The sequence below is a fragment of the Motacilla alba genome, chromosome 5, assembly GCF_015832195.1.
Source record: "Motacilla alba alba isolate MOTALB_02 chromosome 5, Motacilla_alba_V1.0_pri, whole genome shotgun sequence".
Taxonomy (NCBI): domain Eukaryota; kingdom Metazoa; phylum Chordata; class Aves; order Passeriformes; family Motacillidae; genus Motacilla; species Motacilla alba.
The window spans coordinates 47,077,081-47,092,846 of record NC_052020.1 but is presented as its reverse complement, the minus strand read 5'-3'; the positions used below and the strand labels follow the sequence as shown (position 1 = coordinate 47,092,846).

The following is a 15,766-nucleotide window of genomic DNA, read 5'->3' as shown; positions in this document are numbered from 1 at the left end:
GCTTCAGGGTCATGCTATTTTTGTGGTCATGGTATTTTTGTGGTCATCTGACAGGATGGCTAAATTCTTTGTCAAGATCTGGTTTGTAGGTGAGTCTTGTGTTTCCTGATGGTTCCCAAATGTTCCAAATAATCAGTGAAGGACAGAGAAAAAAAACCACAAAGTGGACAGAGGTGCCACCTACCATCTATTACATATACATGATGGTCCTTTCATGGCATGGTAGGAGCCAAATCCTACTGATGTACAGATTTCTTCCTGCAGGATTCTCATGGACCTCTCAGGAAGTGGCTGTACTTTACAAAGTACACGAAGGACCAGGGCCTCTGCATAACAACCTAATCTCACTTTTGGGGAGTGTCTCTAGTAGTGGGAAGCGATTCAAGATGACTGATTAGGAGCACTTATGTCTCAGCTCTCAGTTTGCTCCCCCTCTACTGCATTTGAAGGTCATCTCAGAACAGTGAAGAATTCCAAAAATGGAAATTGGGTGTGATTTGTGCTTGCGAGTTTTTAAATGTCGGAGTTTCATATTTTCAGGTGCAACTGCAGGTTTCCCTGCTACTTTGAAGAGGCTTGAAATAGACTCCTGAGGAAAAAAAACACACTGTTTTCTTTCCCACCCCCACCTGAACATTCTGCTTCTGGGGAATTCTGCTTAACCTGCTGAGTCCAAAGCATGAGCTAAATTGAAATGTGAGAAAATTATGTAAAATGCCTGTGCTGGTGAAGGTCTGACAAAAGGAAACAACCCTGTTCTACTCATACAATGTGAAAGGTAAGAAAACAAGGCAGGTGAAGTGATTTCATGTTAAAGTTTTGTCAGGGAAATAAGTGGGACTTCATACCTCTCCTGCTGAGGGATTTAAGCTTCTAATCTCAGGGAACTTAATCTCTGTAAAACGTGGTGACAAGGACAGAAAGGAGGAAAACTCTCTCCCAACTAAAATGTTGTTCCGTCAATAGAGAATGAATACAGTGGGACTCAATAGTGATCCAACAAGGAAATCAATCCATTGTGAGGCTTCACACCCCTGAGTGAAATGGGTTTTTAAGAAAAGCTGTTTGGTTTGGATTTTGGCTTGGTTCTTGTAGGTTTGGGATTTTTTGTTGTTTTGGGTTTTTTTTAATGTCTGCATGGGTACTTCGTGTCCTTTAAATAGGCCACACCTTCAAACAGACTTGACCTGACAGTGAAAGCAAGCCACTGACTTTTCTTAGCTCAAGGTCTAAATGTTGCCAAGAGATGAACTATTTATAAGCTTAACACCTGACTAGGTGCTAAATAGCTCTGGCTGATAAAGCTTTTGGTGCAAAATTATCACTCCAGATTAAGACTGGACTGGACACCCAAAGACCTGAAATGATAGAAAGGATTCAGGTAGGATTTAAGATGCATTTTAAAAGGTGTATTTAATGTATCTTCTCTAAGATGTAATTCAGATGTAATGTAAGTGTAATTCAGCAGAATTATGGAGTTTGATAATAATAGACAGGTCTTTTACCTGTATGTAAACAACACTACAGGGAATTTATTTGAAAGAAAATCACCTAAGTGTTTAAATACAGCATTAAACCACAAATGGATTTATCTACACCCAGTGAGCCCTCTGTAAGCTGGATCTGTGTTTAACAGACTCCACTGGATGGTGGCCCCCTCATTCTAACATAAATATTCCCCTGACCCCAGTATATTTGTTATAAGAGCAAGAGAAAAAAAATCAAAACTTTTTGGACTGATTTGCTTGCTTGGAGAAGCTGACAGAGCATATTTGACCTTAGACGTGGTGGGGAGGGGTCCAGGGAGCAGGATTGTTTTCATTTTATAGTGTAATAAAAGTTTAAACGTATCACAACCCTCTTGCGTGGGGCTACAGAGGTCACATCCAATTTACTGAAAAAACTGAGCAATAAAACAGTCTGGAGCCTCTTCTACTGCAGCTCTAATCCCCTAATAAAGAAGTGGAAATAATCACACTGTGTCATTCACAAAAGGGCAGAAGTAGAATTTCAGGGCTGTCTCCCATCCATGGTGCTCCCATGCAAGCGCATGCTGCAGAGCCATTTTAGGGCAAGATTCACAATCACCTGGAGCAAGAGAAACCAACCATAGTCAAAATCCAAGTCCTGGGGCCTGAAGATGTGCCTGTGTGGTCTGAGAAAAGTGCTGAGCAAGGTCATATATAGGTTGCAATTTGTCCAGACAGTTTTCTTCAGGTTGGCCTCACCTGAGTTGTGTGGAGCCAGGAGAAAAACAGAACAGCCAACAAGGGAAACAAGGGGGTCAGGAGGCTCAGGATGCTTATTGTCATTTGAGTCCAGTCTGTGCTTGCAGGGATAATGTGGTGTAGCCATCCAAGCACCACTGCCCACTTCTGCAGGCTCAGCAGACCTTCTGCCTGTGGTAAATGGTTTGAGTTGCAGGTCTTAAAGCCCCCTGTGCAAGAGGCATGCTTTAGAGCCCACCTTCAAAAGCAAGCCCAGCAAGGCAGAAATGAACCACATGCTTTGTGAATCCTTTCAGCAACTTCATGTCATCTTGGTCCAACCCAATTCCTGAGTGGACACCATCAATTAACTGTGGTGCTGCTGAACTGCATTATGCAGTCCTGACTTACTTTCTTCCCAAGCACAGTTGTATTGGTAAGCTGAAGAATTCTGCCCCTCGTGCTGGTGTCAGCTGCAGGAGTTTGTGTTCCTAGTTCCCAGCCATGAGGCAATGCAGATCCCAGGGTCAAACTGGGCTGCTGCTGTCATTGAAGGGATTTGTCTCTCTCACCCTCTACCTGCCCCTGGCTGTGCTGACCAGGCACAGAGGCTCAGCCCATGGGATGAGTCTGACTGGCTGGCTCCCTGCTGCTCCTGCCATCAGCTGCCAGGTGCACCCCAGCACAGCCCCGCACAGCTGATTGCTGGTAACCAGACCCAGCTCAGGAGCAAAGAGAGCACTGCCAGTTGCTGTTATTACAGTAAAGGAGACAGCAGGTGCCTTGGAGTAACACTGTCAGGCAATTTGTCACTGTTTTTCAGCAGGAAATCCTTCCTATACTTTGTATTTAGCAATTTTCCTCTCTAACTGTTACAGCCTGCAAAGAAAATGGAGAAGCACACAAGACAATTCTAGAAGAGTTAGTTCAAACAGTAAGAATGAAAGGTGTTGTTAAAGGGATCTTTTGGTGTCACAGTAGCTTTTAATTGTGTTATGCCTCATGAAGAGAATTTCTATGATGTTGAAGGAGTATATAAAACAACTATCCTTTGAGGGGGAAATCCAGCAATTCTGACAGTTCAGCCTCCCAGTGGTGTCCTGAAAAAAAAGAATTTTCATAACCATAATACTTAATAATAGCAAGCATTAATGTCCTGTGGTACTAGATATTTATGAGATCTACTCCCAAATACTACATGCAGTGTGCCCAAAAGGCTGTTTTAGACCACACAGGTGCAGTAGGGAGATGTGAGCAGAGCAGGGGAGCAGAGAGCCTGGCTGGAACAACGGGAACTTGGCTGGCTCACTGCTACTGAGAAAATATCCCAGAGTGGATACCAGTGCTTTCTATAAATAAAGCAAGGGCAAAACATCAGGGAGAATGGAGAGCCAGCTGAGCTAAAGGATAGAGTTAGCAGCAAAAGAAATAAAGGACCGTGAGACAATTAGAAAGAACCTTGTAATCAGTGGAAAAAGGTTTTGAACAATATATTACTGGGTATAACAGGAGCTGGGGCTAGAGCCATGTTGGACACCATCCCTTTGCATCCTGTCCTTGCAAGTTACAGCCTCTTGAAAGCCCTTCAATGCTGGGTGTACCTAAATCACTTAGCACTCTCCCACAGGCATCAGGAACCTTTGGGGAGCTGCAGGCCCTGTGCCACCACATGCCCAGCACTGCTCAGGATGAGCAGCTTCGTTCATTGCTCATCCCTGAGCTCCATCAAACCTGGCTGATCACCAGCTGATATCCTGGGGGTTAAACCTGGAGGTCTTGTCATCATGGTCAAGAGCCACAGTATTTAAATTATGACTAGAGGAGGGGTAGAGAATGTTCCATCACCCACATCTTTTAGGCAGCTGCTTTGTTGATAAGTAGGCTAGATAACAGAGGTTAATCCCCGATGAGTGCAGAAGGAACCTGAGCTCCCAAATTTCAAACCCCTTTCGGTTTAAATCAGCATTTGTCTTTTCCAGCTCAGCTGTTCTTGAAGCCTCTTAATGTGTTTCACCCAAATTTCCTTGCTCCTTTTTGATGGGTCTCATTATATTCTGAATGAGGATTGTGCATAATGTTTATTTACAGCAGGGGCAAGACTAAAGATGCAATGAGTCCCTTTGAGTACCTTGCTCCTCTTGCCAATACTGTAGCATTATGCTGATTTATTTTACTAACAGAACAGATGAAACAACACACATGCAGGAGGTCAGATGAGACTGTCAGAGGCAGCCCTGTGTTACAGTCTGATATCATGGCAGAGTGAGCTTAGCTCTACCTGATTCTCAAATTTCAAGCTCTGGTACCAGTTTATTTTTCTCTCCCTCTGTCATTTCATTCAATTCTCTTTCTGCTCAGTAGTTTGTGCTGCCTCATTTCCTTTTCCCACTGTTAGTCTTTAAAAAACTTATGAAAATAAAAGTTTGCTTCTGGCACAAGAGAAACTAAATGCTGCTTTTAACAGGTGAATGAGGCACCATCTTTTCCTTCTATGATATTCCTAGTTACTGACTTTCTGTTGAGACATCCTTATTTACTTCTTTGGCAAAGTCATAAGTTCAGTGATGCTAATGCAAATTAAAAGGGAATCAGTTGCATTTGTTGGTGTTACAATCAGGTTAGTTAGAAGAGGGCAGGATGCATCTACTTCTCTACAGTGCATTTGTCCTGAGCATACTCAATGCAGTGATGAGTTGAAAAGTTCTTAAAACAATTTTGGATTGACAACAGGGAAGTTTAGTATTCTGATTTTTATACAGATTGATTGGTTTCAGAAGCAATTACAGGACTTGGAAAATTTTATGAAGCAAGGTCATTTCAGTATTTTTTGTTATTTCAACGTATCCTTCGGTTCAATATTAAGTTTAATGGAAATGTAACATGAAATCTGATGTATTCTATTAGGTTTTGTTTTTAAATAAAGGTTACTCTGTATGTTTGGGAACAGATAAAGAATTTGCTTCAGGAATCAGACTTTGCATGAAAAATACCAGCTTGCAGTGATTTTTTTCCTAATACAAATTAGCTCAGTTGGTCATAATACGGTGCTAAATAATGGCAAGGTTTTGGATTCTATATAAGCCATTCATTCAAGAGTTGGACTTGATGACCCTTGTAGGTCTTTTCCAACTCAAAATATTCTGTGATTCTTGATTCTGTGATCCTGATAATAGCAATGATATGTGGTGCATTGTCATAGCGTACAATTACACAGCTCTGCCTGGTGCTGCATGATAGCAAAGATGAGGAAGGGTTGTGTTGAGACAAAGAAAAGAGTCTATTCTATTGCTCTGGCATCAGCAGTTTCAGTGCCAAAGGAGTTTTGGTCTGAGTGTTTACAGAGATGACTTGACTTTGAGATGTTCTGCATATGAAATGAATGTATGTTTTTATAAAAATATATATCCATGTGGGCAGGGTTCCTTATGAGGACAAAGTGGACTGAATAGAGACTGAGGGAATATAAAACACACCCATCCAGCTTCCTGACAAGCTGGTGCAAAGACTATACTTTAGGATTGCACACAGGGAGCAAATACATTACATCATACTGCACAATGGAGAAAGGTGAGGTTTCCAACAGGAGGATTCAACACAGAAATTACCAACATGACAGTCTTTGTGTTCCACTTTGCTTTAACATCACTGTTGAACTCCAGAGATTTTAAATTTTATAAATGTGTGAGCCCAGGTTCTGCTAGGCAAGACTGACATGTATTTATTACTATAATTCAATGTGATGGTCTTTGGAATGGATCTTTCAGTGTGGATGGATGCTAAACGGCTCCTGCAGATTTTCTTCAAATGAAATGCTTGTCCTAACCACCTCTGCAGAGATTTATTCAATGGGCATGATGGCTGGAATATCTGAGAAAGCACCTGGTCTCATAGGGCTTACAAAAAGGAAAATGACACAAGGGCCCAGCTACGGATTTTTCACTGGGCACAGAATCTGTTCCAGGATTAGTGCTGTACAAAATGTTTTAGGTGATCTTATGCATTTCATGCTTTTCATAGTTACAAAGTTTGGCAGTCTGGAGTGTTTTATTACTGGGGATGAGTGTCTTTGAATGCAAGACAATAGTCTTGAAATGTGCAAAAGTAATGTACATGTCTGGTATGTTGCTGATTCTTTTGGAGAGATACTCTATTGGAAAGAACTGCTGCCAACACATGTGGGAAGGACTGTGCCTCTTGAACCTTTTGCAGCATTTTGAGAAGGCTGGTGGACAAGTCAGCTCAATGTAAGCAGCAAGGAAGTAGGGTTGTGCAGCAATTTAGAGCAGATCAGTGCATGTTTGCCACAGCTCTGTGCTGTGTAAATAGATACCACAGTGGTGGGCACACTGTGGCTGAGGGATGGATTAGATGGACTCAATGCACGAGCAACAGCTGCACATACTCAGTTTCCCAGGTCTGCCCTAAGCTTCTCTGGGGCTGAGTTAACCAGTTGTGCACATATGTGTCCTATTATGCATCATGTTCTCTCTTTTCATTTTTATTGACTCCATATTATTTTCTATAAATTCCAATTTTTCAGTGATGATCACCTCACTGTCTTCTGCAATCTCCCTTCCCCAGAGTGCAAAACAGATTTAACTTCAGTCAGTGCCTACTGACATCATTCCAGTTTGCTTTTCTGTTCTGGGATGCCACCCATAAATGTACAACACCAGGTATACTGATAGAATGTACAGATAGAGGTCTTTGTGTGTACAGGAAAGTTACTACTCAGTCATTCTGCAGAGCAGAAAGGGGCTGCAGGGAGCCACATTCCTGGCCACAGCCACAGACCCTGTTCCCCCAGCAGCCTGAGCCATGGCCAGGCAGAGATAGTGGCCAGGTGATCACAAACCTCAAGGCCTACCCTGGCAAATATTTCTACAGCATGCCACTATGAAGAGACCTGCCAAGTCATGCTAACACCCTTATCTGAGAAAATGTCCCTTCCTTGGTGAGTATGAGACCTTGGGAGAGTTTTCAGCCTGAAAGTTTCTAAATCAACTGCAAAAAATGCAATATAATCCAAGGATATGCACTATAGTTCTGAGGATAGCTTCAAAATACAAATGCTCCAAATAGAATTGGAGGGCTGGGATAAGATCTCTTTGATCTTTCAGAAGGTGTTTGGCTTTCTTGATGCTGTCATTTTTTCACACAGTTCCTAGTCCTCTCTTTGCATCTCTGGTGCAATTGTGCATATTTACTGCAGCATGTGCAGAGGTACATGAATTTTATCTATTTTTTTAAATCATCCTCCCAGTTCAAGTTGTCTCAGCCGTATTTTGTTTAATTTGCACAGCAAAGTGTGTTTTTCTTGTATGGAACAAGCAAGAATTGCAAAGCCCCATGCTTTATCTGGTTTATGCCATTTTAGTTATATGGAATAGTAGCTTTATTTTGATGTGATTTCATTTGGTTCTCTGATAATATGCATACTGTGCTGCTAACCTTTCTGATTATCTTTTCCTAAGGAGGTTTAGCCAGCACAGAATTCTCATCTGTTCACTCAAGGTTGTAGAGAAACAGAAACATGCACTCCCTACAATAAAATCTTTTTCCTGTTTACTGCAATTCAGCCTGACCACCTGCAGAATGCACACCTGTTTTTTGCATTGCAAATGCCCGGCTCAGAGGGAGTGATAGACTCAGGTCCTTTCCAGGTGTATTTGCAATTGTGGATGTCAATAAATTACCCTGAACCATATGAGATCAGCAAAGACTTTTTTACTCACCTTGAAAGAGCTTGAAGTGGTTTTGCCTGTTTTTATCCAACATAGGATGTTGATCTGGAGCATCAAAAGGAAAAGTGTTAATGTGTCATGAGAAATTCATACTGCAGGTCAGTGTGCACCATTTGTATGCTGTTATTGCACTGATTTGAGGCACAGTTTTAAAAATCTCTTGATAGAACATCTGCCTCTCCCTGAAGTGATTGTTTTGCTCCTAGGCCTGACCACCACTTACTTTGGAAGCAAGTAAGTACAGTTCCATTAAAATAATCAGGAGAGTACTGATTTATAGTACTTAGGGATCTGCCTGTTCTTTACATAAATAAATGCAAAAAATCTGTGTTCTCTGCCCTTGTTTGTCAGTTTTCCAGTAAGGACAGATGGAAATTGTCTGTAAGTAGAGTTTTAACTCTATGAACAATTTCTTTATAGGAAGAAAGCTGGAGAAAGCCCATATCTTCTGCATTATTTTCCCCAGCTGTTCTCTTGCCACACTAATTTGTACCTGTAATGGATATCTCAGGTAAAGGACTTCAGTCTTTACCCATGTACAGCAGATTTGTAGTAAAATATCTGTTCATATGCACATATACATATGAAGAGAGAGAGTCCTTATTCATTTGTCTCCTGCCAGAGGGTCAGCAAAGACAATAATAGTTTTTCATAAATAACAATGAATTAATTACCCTAGGGAAAGAAAGTTTGGTGATGCCTGGTTGTTCTATTATTTCTTTACATATTTATGTGTGTTATTTCTAGTGTTTTATGAGACCTTCAGGGGTTTTGGCTGACGGATTTGTCCTCACTTACTCCAGTGTGACTCCATCAGCTTCCCTGGTACGGAACCAATTGTCCTGGGGTGACTTTATACCTGAGCATACCACTAAACAAATGTTAGTTTCCATGCTTTGTTACACAGATGTGATGCAGAGCAGAAACAAACTAAACCTCAGGCCAAACATGTGGTATGGATTGCAATTACAAAGATCACTAATGAGGACAACACCCTTCACTTACTCTAGTGGTTTCTGGCAAATCCTCCTTTTTCCTCCCCTGTAAAAAATAAAAATACTATGAAACACTCCACTCCTCTTCATATCCTAAGCAGTGAACCAGTAACCACAGATGTTTACCAGAACTGGTGAAAATTTACACTATCAATCACTTTTTTTTGAGATAGGAAGGAGTGTTTTGGTTCTTGCCAGACACAAATGTGTCTCAAGCTCTGCTGCTGCCATGTGCTGCCCCGGTGAGTCTGCCAGCACGTTCATTAACAGCTACTGCCTGAAAAAGTGAAGTCTTGGTGCATGTATGAGGTTTTGGATTTTTTTTTTTCCTTTGGCTGTGTTTTAAAGCGAACCACAGTTTCCTGTGCAACCTGACCTCTGTGTCTCCAGCATACCCCAGTGTCATTTCCGTGTGACTCAGATCTGGGTGGGTGTTTGCAGCCTGGCTTTCCCTCAGGCCTGACCTACAGTGCCAGCATGCACAGGGAGTGAGGTCCCTGCTCCTGGTGTTCCAGCCACATGTAGGTTTTCACTGGTTGTCAGCAAGAGGTTGTCAGAAGCAAGAGGTTGTCAGAAATTTGACAACAATAGCACAGGAATGTGCTATTTGAGGCCCTGGGACCTGTTGTTTCAAAATGTCATGGCGATAAATAATTTAGCAAGGTTCATATCTGGGTTTGGTGTTATATGAAAACATGACTATTGAGGAGTAAATAACCAAAAAAAATATTTGGAAGGGTTGCCAAGTGCCAAGTTTTGAAGGTTTAAACCAGTCATCATGAACTAGCAGGATGTCTCCATGGGCAACTATTTATCCTGACCTAAGTTTCTTGCAAATGCTCCCAAACTACCACTGTTAGGGTTGGCTTATAGGGTCCGCTTAAGCTGACCACAGGCCTGATTGATTTTTAGGTGCCAAGCTATGGAAAATAAGATTATGTCAGAGGTTAATCCATGACACATAATAGTGACCACAACTGATGTGACAGACATGATGTACAATTGCAGCAGAGAAAGCAAAACCATTTTCATGAAAAATAGAATGTGCCAACCAAGAAATGACTCAGTCCTTGCAGCATTTCAGAGAAAATATCTTTGACATCCTGCATGGACCCATTTCACTCATATATACTGTGAATAGTTTAAGCCACCCTATCTTGTCTCACAATCTCAGGTCAAAAGGAAATCACTCATTAAAGGAAAAATTATGAAATTATTTGAGCACTTTTGAAAGGTGCTGTGCTAGCATGCCTGTGCTTTGGTATCCAGAAAGCAAGCACAAAGTAGATGGATCCATTTCCCTACACTGACATGGTGTTGTTCCTTGCTCTGGTCCCAAAGGACTGTCCCACCTGACAGTGAGAGTTTTGGCTGAGGAGACCAGACAGTACCCACTGCAGCCCAGGATGTGATAGATCATCCTGTCCCCAGACTGAGCCTGCACAGGCTCCCATCAGCTCTGGGGCAACTGCCAGGTAACAGCCCCCTCCATCTGGGGGGTTTAGCCTCATGACCCAGGGAGCTGTCTGTATCCTACTTGTAGGGCCTTGAAACAGAACTCTCCCTGCTCAGCTACCACAGGCGCTCCCCCAGTTGCTGCTCAGCCACCCTGCATGCTGCCCAGGGACTCTCAGTGCACCCTGACACCCAGATGATTTGCACAGCTGTTAGCCTCTGCATTTGATGGTCAGCAGCATTCAGCATTCTGTCTCATCCTGGTGACCTGCCCTCTGCCAGGCTGTAGCTCCAGGGTGGAGCTGGGGTCCTATAAGGATGTTTCCTCAGCAAGGAGCCACAGAGGCTGCCGGCTCCTGGAACCGGAGAACTTGGCAGCACTGGTCATCACCCACGGCTGAGGCACCTGCAGCCCCATCAAGCAAGGTCTGGAGAAACACCCTAACCTGTCCTTAGCAGCAGGGTGGGTCTAGATAAATGCCAAAGAACAGAAGTGCAGCGGCAGCTCAAGTACAGAAAAAACATTCTGCTTATTGTTACAGCTCTCAGTGACATCAAAGCATCAGCTCTTTACCCCAGCCCTCATCTGTGCTTTTGTGCTGTTCTCATCTTATCTATAAAGGTGTTAAACAGATTTTCCATCTCACTTTGTGGTTTTGACACTTGTAAAACAGGTGTGGTTTTTCTTGGAGCTATGATCTCCAAACACAGCTCAAGGAAGATAATGATACTTAGTTTGGAGATCTGGGTCTACCTGACTCAGCCACATTGGTGTTGTGTAGCCCTGTGGTAGCTTGCATGTAGCAAGCTAATTTTTTACTGTGAAAGAATCTGTCCTCTTTTATGCCTAAGGTGGGAGTTTTAGCAGCCATTTAAGTCTGCTCTTAAGGAATGAGTGATCTCTCACTTCAGTTGTGAAAAAACTCTTTACAACTTCACTATAATGTACTCATTCACATCTATTTTGAAAATTATATGGTCTGTCATATTATAATGAAACAGCACTTAATACTTGATTTAAAAAAGCTAAGCAAGAACAGAAACAGAAAAAAAAAATTTCTGTCTTCTTGCTTTTAGTAATATTGTTTTCCAGAATATACTTGTTACTTACTATTGTACTGTCTGCTTCACAGCTCAGTAGACAGAGTACAGGAGTCTGCTGAGTTAGGTAAGTGTACAGTTATTTTTAACCCAGTTAAACATTACATGTTCATATGGCATGTTGTGCAACAGATATACACTGGTGTCATGACATTCTGTCCAGACACTTGTTCTAAATTTAGGTCTAAATTTAACCTGAGATGTAGGGCAAATAATTAAATGTCAGCCTTGTGAATCAAACCTGTTGCTTTGTGATTTGAACTTAAAGGAGGTATAAACCTCTGCTCTTCTCTGGTTGCATGCTCAGTCAGTGCAGGACAAGGAAGCTTTCTCCATGACAATATAAAGGACAGTTCATTTGACCAGGGCTGCAGGGATTGTATTTATTACATAGAAATTTGACAGCTCACAAAAACAGCACTGGGTAAATAGAGAGGCTGGTGCAGTGTCCTTTAGCACAGCCTACTCTGCAGCCTCTGCTGCTCTTGTCTGCACACAACCACCTATGTCCCAAGGCCTGGCCACCTCATCAGGGGAGTGGGCCAGCACAGGAGGATCAATGTGATGTCCTCTTGCTTTCAGTCTCTGAGCACCACAGCAGCAGTCCCTTCTAGCTGAGTTGGTCAGCAGCAACCTCCAGCACCCATCCCAAGCCAGGCTGGAGCCCATCTTTCTAGAGCCCAACTCCTGCACCTCTCCCCTGGGGCTGTGCACAGGAGAGTCCTGCTCTGCCTGGCTGCTCTGCTAATACCTGCCTCAGCTTCACTCCAAGCATACAGGGACCTGCAACTCCTTGGACTTCATTGTGGTAAAAGTCATGGACATTACTGCAAGCTGCTGAATTTAGGCAGGGACATTTTTTGGTTTTTTTAGGTCTGTTCAATTGTAGCAAGAGTAAAGCAAAGAGAGATCCATATGCAGAAAGCCTCTCACGTTGGTGCAGGAAGGGGAGCAATGGAATAGGTCTTATTGCATACAGAAGGAACAGTAGTTAAAAACAAATCAGTCTGAAAGGAATTAGAAGGTACCACAGAAAAGCTTCAAGAGGGACTTTGTTAATAAACTGTCCTAAGAGACTAAACTGAGAGGTAAACAGCCATTGCATATATCCAAGGATTCCTTTTAAAAACCTATGAAAAAGCTGTTTTCCATAAAAATTGTTTTTCATCTTTCCTTCAACTTGGAGACACTGTTTTTCCCAGAACCTTTGCTATTCACAGGAGCTTGTGTCTCAGGTTGCCATTCCCATCCTCCTGCTCCCCTACAGGAGCCTCAGAGCCCTGGGATTGCAGCAATATCTCTGCATTTTGTGGATTTTGTAAAGGTCAAGGTAAAGGCAAGTCTTTCATTAGAATTCTTACTAACATACATTATAACATAAGATAAATGATATTTGCACAGCAAAGAGAACTAAATGATAATGTTTGTGATTTCACTCTTCCTCCAAGGAACATGCATTTGTTTATACAGTCTTTGGGTTGTGTTCACTTCATATTAGATTTTCATGTTCCCTCTGACTGATTCTTCTTTCAGGTTGAGTCACTGGATGTGACCTTATGGTGACATTTGCAGAGTAGCATTGACTGTAGTAGCTGTAAACTCTTACAAAGCTCACTGGCAGGGCTGAGTCATTGGATACCTGAAAATGGTCTTAGGACTTGGATACTGGGTGTTCCCCTTTGTGCTCATGTCACATTTCCAGAGGAGTGAGGACTTCATTTTGATTGGGTTTGAAAGGGAAAAAATTTCTGTGAGGAGCTACTGTGCAGAGGTGAAAGTCATACACTGAGGCGGTCTACCCTAATTCAGGGTATGTGTCAGCAACCACTGAAGTTGAATAAATTCCTCCTGAAAGGGGAAATATAATCTTGGTAGAGTGATCTCAAAACAGCTACATCTTTCCATCAAAGAAGTATTTAACCAGCAAAGTTAGTAAGGAATAATCTATATCACATTCTTTACCCCTGGGCATGCGTGACATCCTGCACCTTTTCCCATACAAGTTCCTCTGGCTCCTCGCCTCTCTCAGGGTATTGTAGCCAAAGCAATCATTAGTTCTTGCAAAGGAAATTGAAACCATCTTTTCTTGTGGGAGTTTCTATATTCTCGTTATTTGAACGTGCGTTGTGTAGCAGGAGGCACAGGAGAGGTGCTTGTGGTTCTGGTGTTGGCATTTAATCTTTGGGACTGTCTGATGGAAGCAACACTGAATGCAAAGCTCTGCTCACTGGATATGATGTGTACTCTAGCTCTATGTTCTCAGGGAAATGTGCCACTCAAAATACCTTGCTGTCTTTCTGCAGGAAAAACTTCAGACCAGATCTAAGTAACAAGACAACAGTTAGAGGTAATTGGTGCTCAAAGACATATGCTGTCCTGAGGCAAGGTGTTACGAGGATTTTCTGTGCAGGAACTGTTACTACCAGAACTAGTCAGTATTTTCTTCCTTCCAGAAGAGCCACACATGTGCCAAGTGCTTGGATGCAGCAGTTAGTCACCATTGGCTTATGGACAACAGCTTGTGCTGGTGCCCATTTTCACCTGCACTTCACCACGTGAAGGCGCATCTGTGGCAGCTCTGCACGCACAGTGAATCAGTAACAAGCTCACTGGTCTCCTGGGATGCACAAACCAACTTTGTTTTTTCCTCCAGCCTCAGCTGCCAGATTCAGTTTGTAGCTTAGTAGAGCTGAAGGGCTTAGTAGTGACGACAGGCTAATTAATTCAACTAATGGAAGTAGAGACAAAGGAAAGAAATTTTAAATGTGCTTTCCTAACCTGGCTTCTTCTGGCTATTTTGAGGAAATATGAAGGAGAAAACAATCTTGCTGGTTATTTTTCCATTTGTTTTCACACAGTCATCCTTCTTTTCTCCTCCCAGATTAAAATCTCTTCTACTGTGCCTTGTTTGTGAGTCCCTAGCTGACTCCCCTCCATTAGCATGAGTTGGCCATTTCCATCACTTCTATTTAAAGAAAGAGAACAGATCTAATATGCAGTGTCTGGGTTTGAAATCTGTCCCAGAAAATAGTGGAAATTTACATATTTATTTTTGCAGGTGACATTTGTAATCTATTGAAATGTCTCAGAGTCAAGCTGAAAATGCAGAACTGTAACTTTGCGTGCCCCAGGGGAAATATTAGCCAATCTGATGCAATGCTAATAAATCATGATTGTTATTATTATGCTTCGGATGTGTTGTAATAAAGCCACAATATTGTTTTATTGGGAAAAAAAATCAACTCCCAAATGTATGATTTCATTTCTGTATAGTATTATTTCTGTAATTAAAATTCAAACTTATATGAGGTTGTCTCTGAGGATTTCACAGATACTAATTAAATAAGGTCTTATTCAGCAGTCTCTATCCATATAAGTAGTCCCATTGGCTTCCCATCTTCAAGGAATTTTGGACTGTTCTCTGAAGTTAATGCATTTGATTATTTCCACTTCAGTAATGTAGAAAATGATACACAGAGGAGTTAAATGATTTACTCAAGACAAAAGGGAGAGCTAATGGTATCTGAAAATAGATCTTCTGAAGCAGAGTCCCGTGCTTTTATTGGAAAATGGTGCATCAGCATTCGTAGCAGCTTCAAATACATCGAGGGTGCACAGAGTTTTGCAAGGAAGCCCAGAAACGTGGGAGGGAAGGGAACTGCAGTGTGCCTGCTGTGAGTGGCATGGGGAGCCTCCTGCAATGCTCATAGCCCATGGGACCTCTAGCCCCAGTGTCTTTTCATAATCAAACAGGCCATCATGGAAAACCCAGACACCTTTGCCTTTGCAAAGCATGAACCTGCATCACAGTATCAGCAATTTTTCTTGAGTTCAGCGATCAAGGGTGAGATATTGCCAAAAAGCAAGCGGAAGAGTTAAATGTGGGAGATGCTCATGGTTTTAAGCCAATGCAAGTTACAACCTTGAAATAGTATCAAGGAAAAAAGCACTGGGTGTTGTTTAAAAGTCACAGAGGGTTGGCTGACATCTTGTCAAGGGTGTAAGAGTGTCTCACACTCTTGGTGATGACATTCAGGGCTCCTTTTGTCTGTCACAGTAACTGCTGAATGACTTTAACTTTGGACAGAACAGTCCCAGCACTAGTTATGAGGGGCAGATCGTTTTTCAGACTGCAGGGAAGAAGGATGTGCCATGTACTCACCATGATATCATGCTGGAGCAAGAGGGATTCAGGAGCAAGCATGGAGAAGGAATGATGCTGGTCCTGAAAGACTCTAAAAACAAAGCAGATGAGTTGAAAGGA

At 42.2% G+C, this 15,766-nt stretch overlaps 1 protein-coding gene across 2 annotated transcripts in view; it reads left to right on the top strand.

Annotated features, from left to right (window-relative positions):
• The first annotated feature begins 577 nt into the window (after positions 1–577).
• Positions 578–15,766, top strand: part of ASB2 (ankyrin repeat and SOCS box containing 2) — a 46,614-nt gene continuing 31,425 nt past the window's right edge. The window contains exon 1 of one of the 2 annotated variants that reach the window (XM_038138039.1): positions 578–778. The gene's annotated coding sequence lies outside the window, so the exon portion shown is untranslated. Of the gene's footprint in view, positions 779–1,264; positions 1,382–15,766 lie in introns of those variants that run through there. The other variant, XM_038138038.1, reaches the window with a different exon arrangement.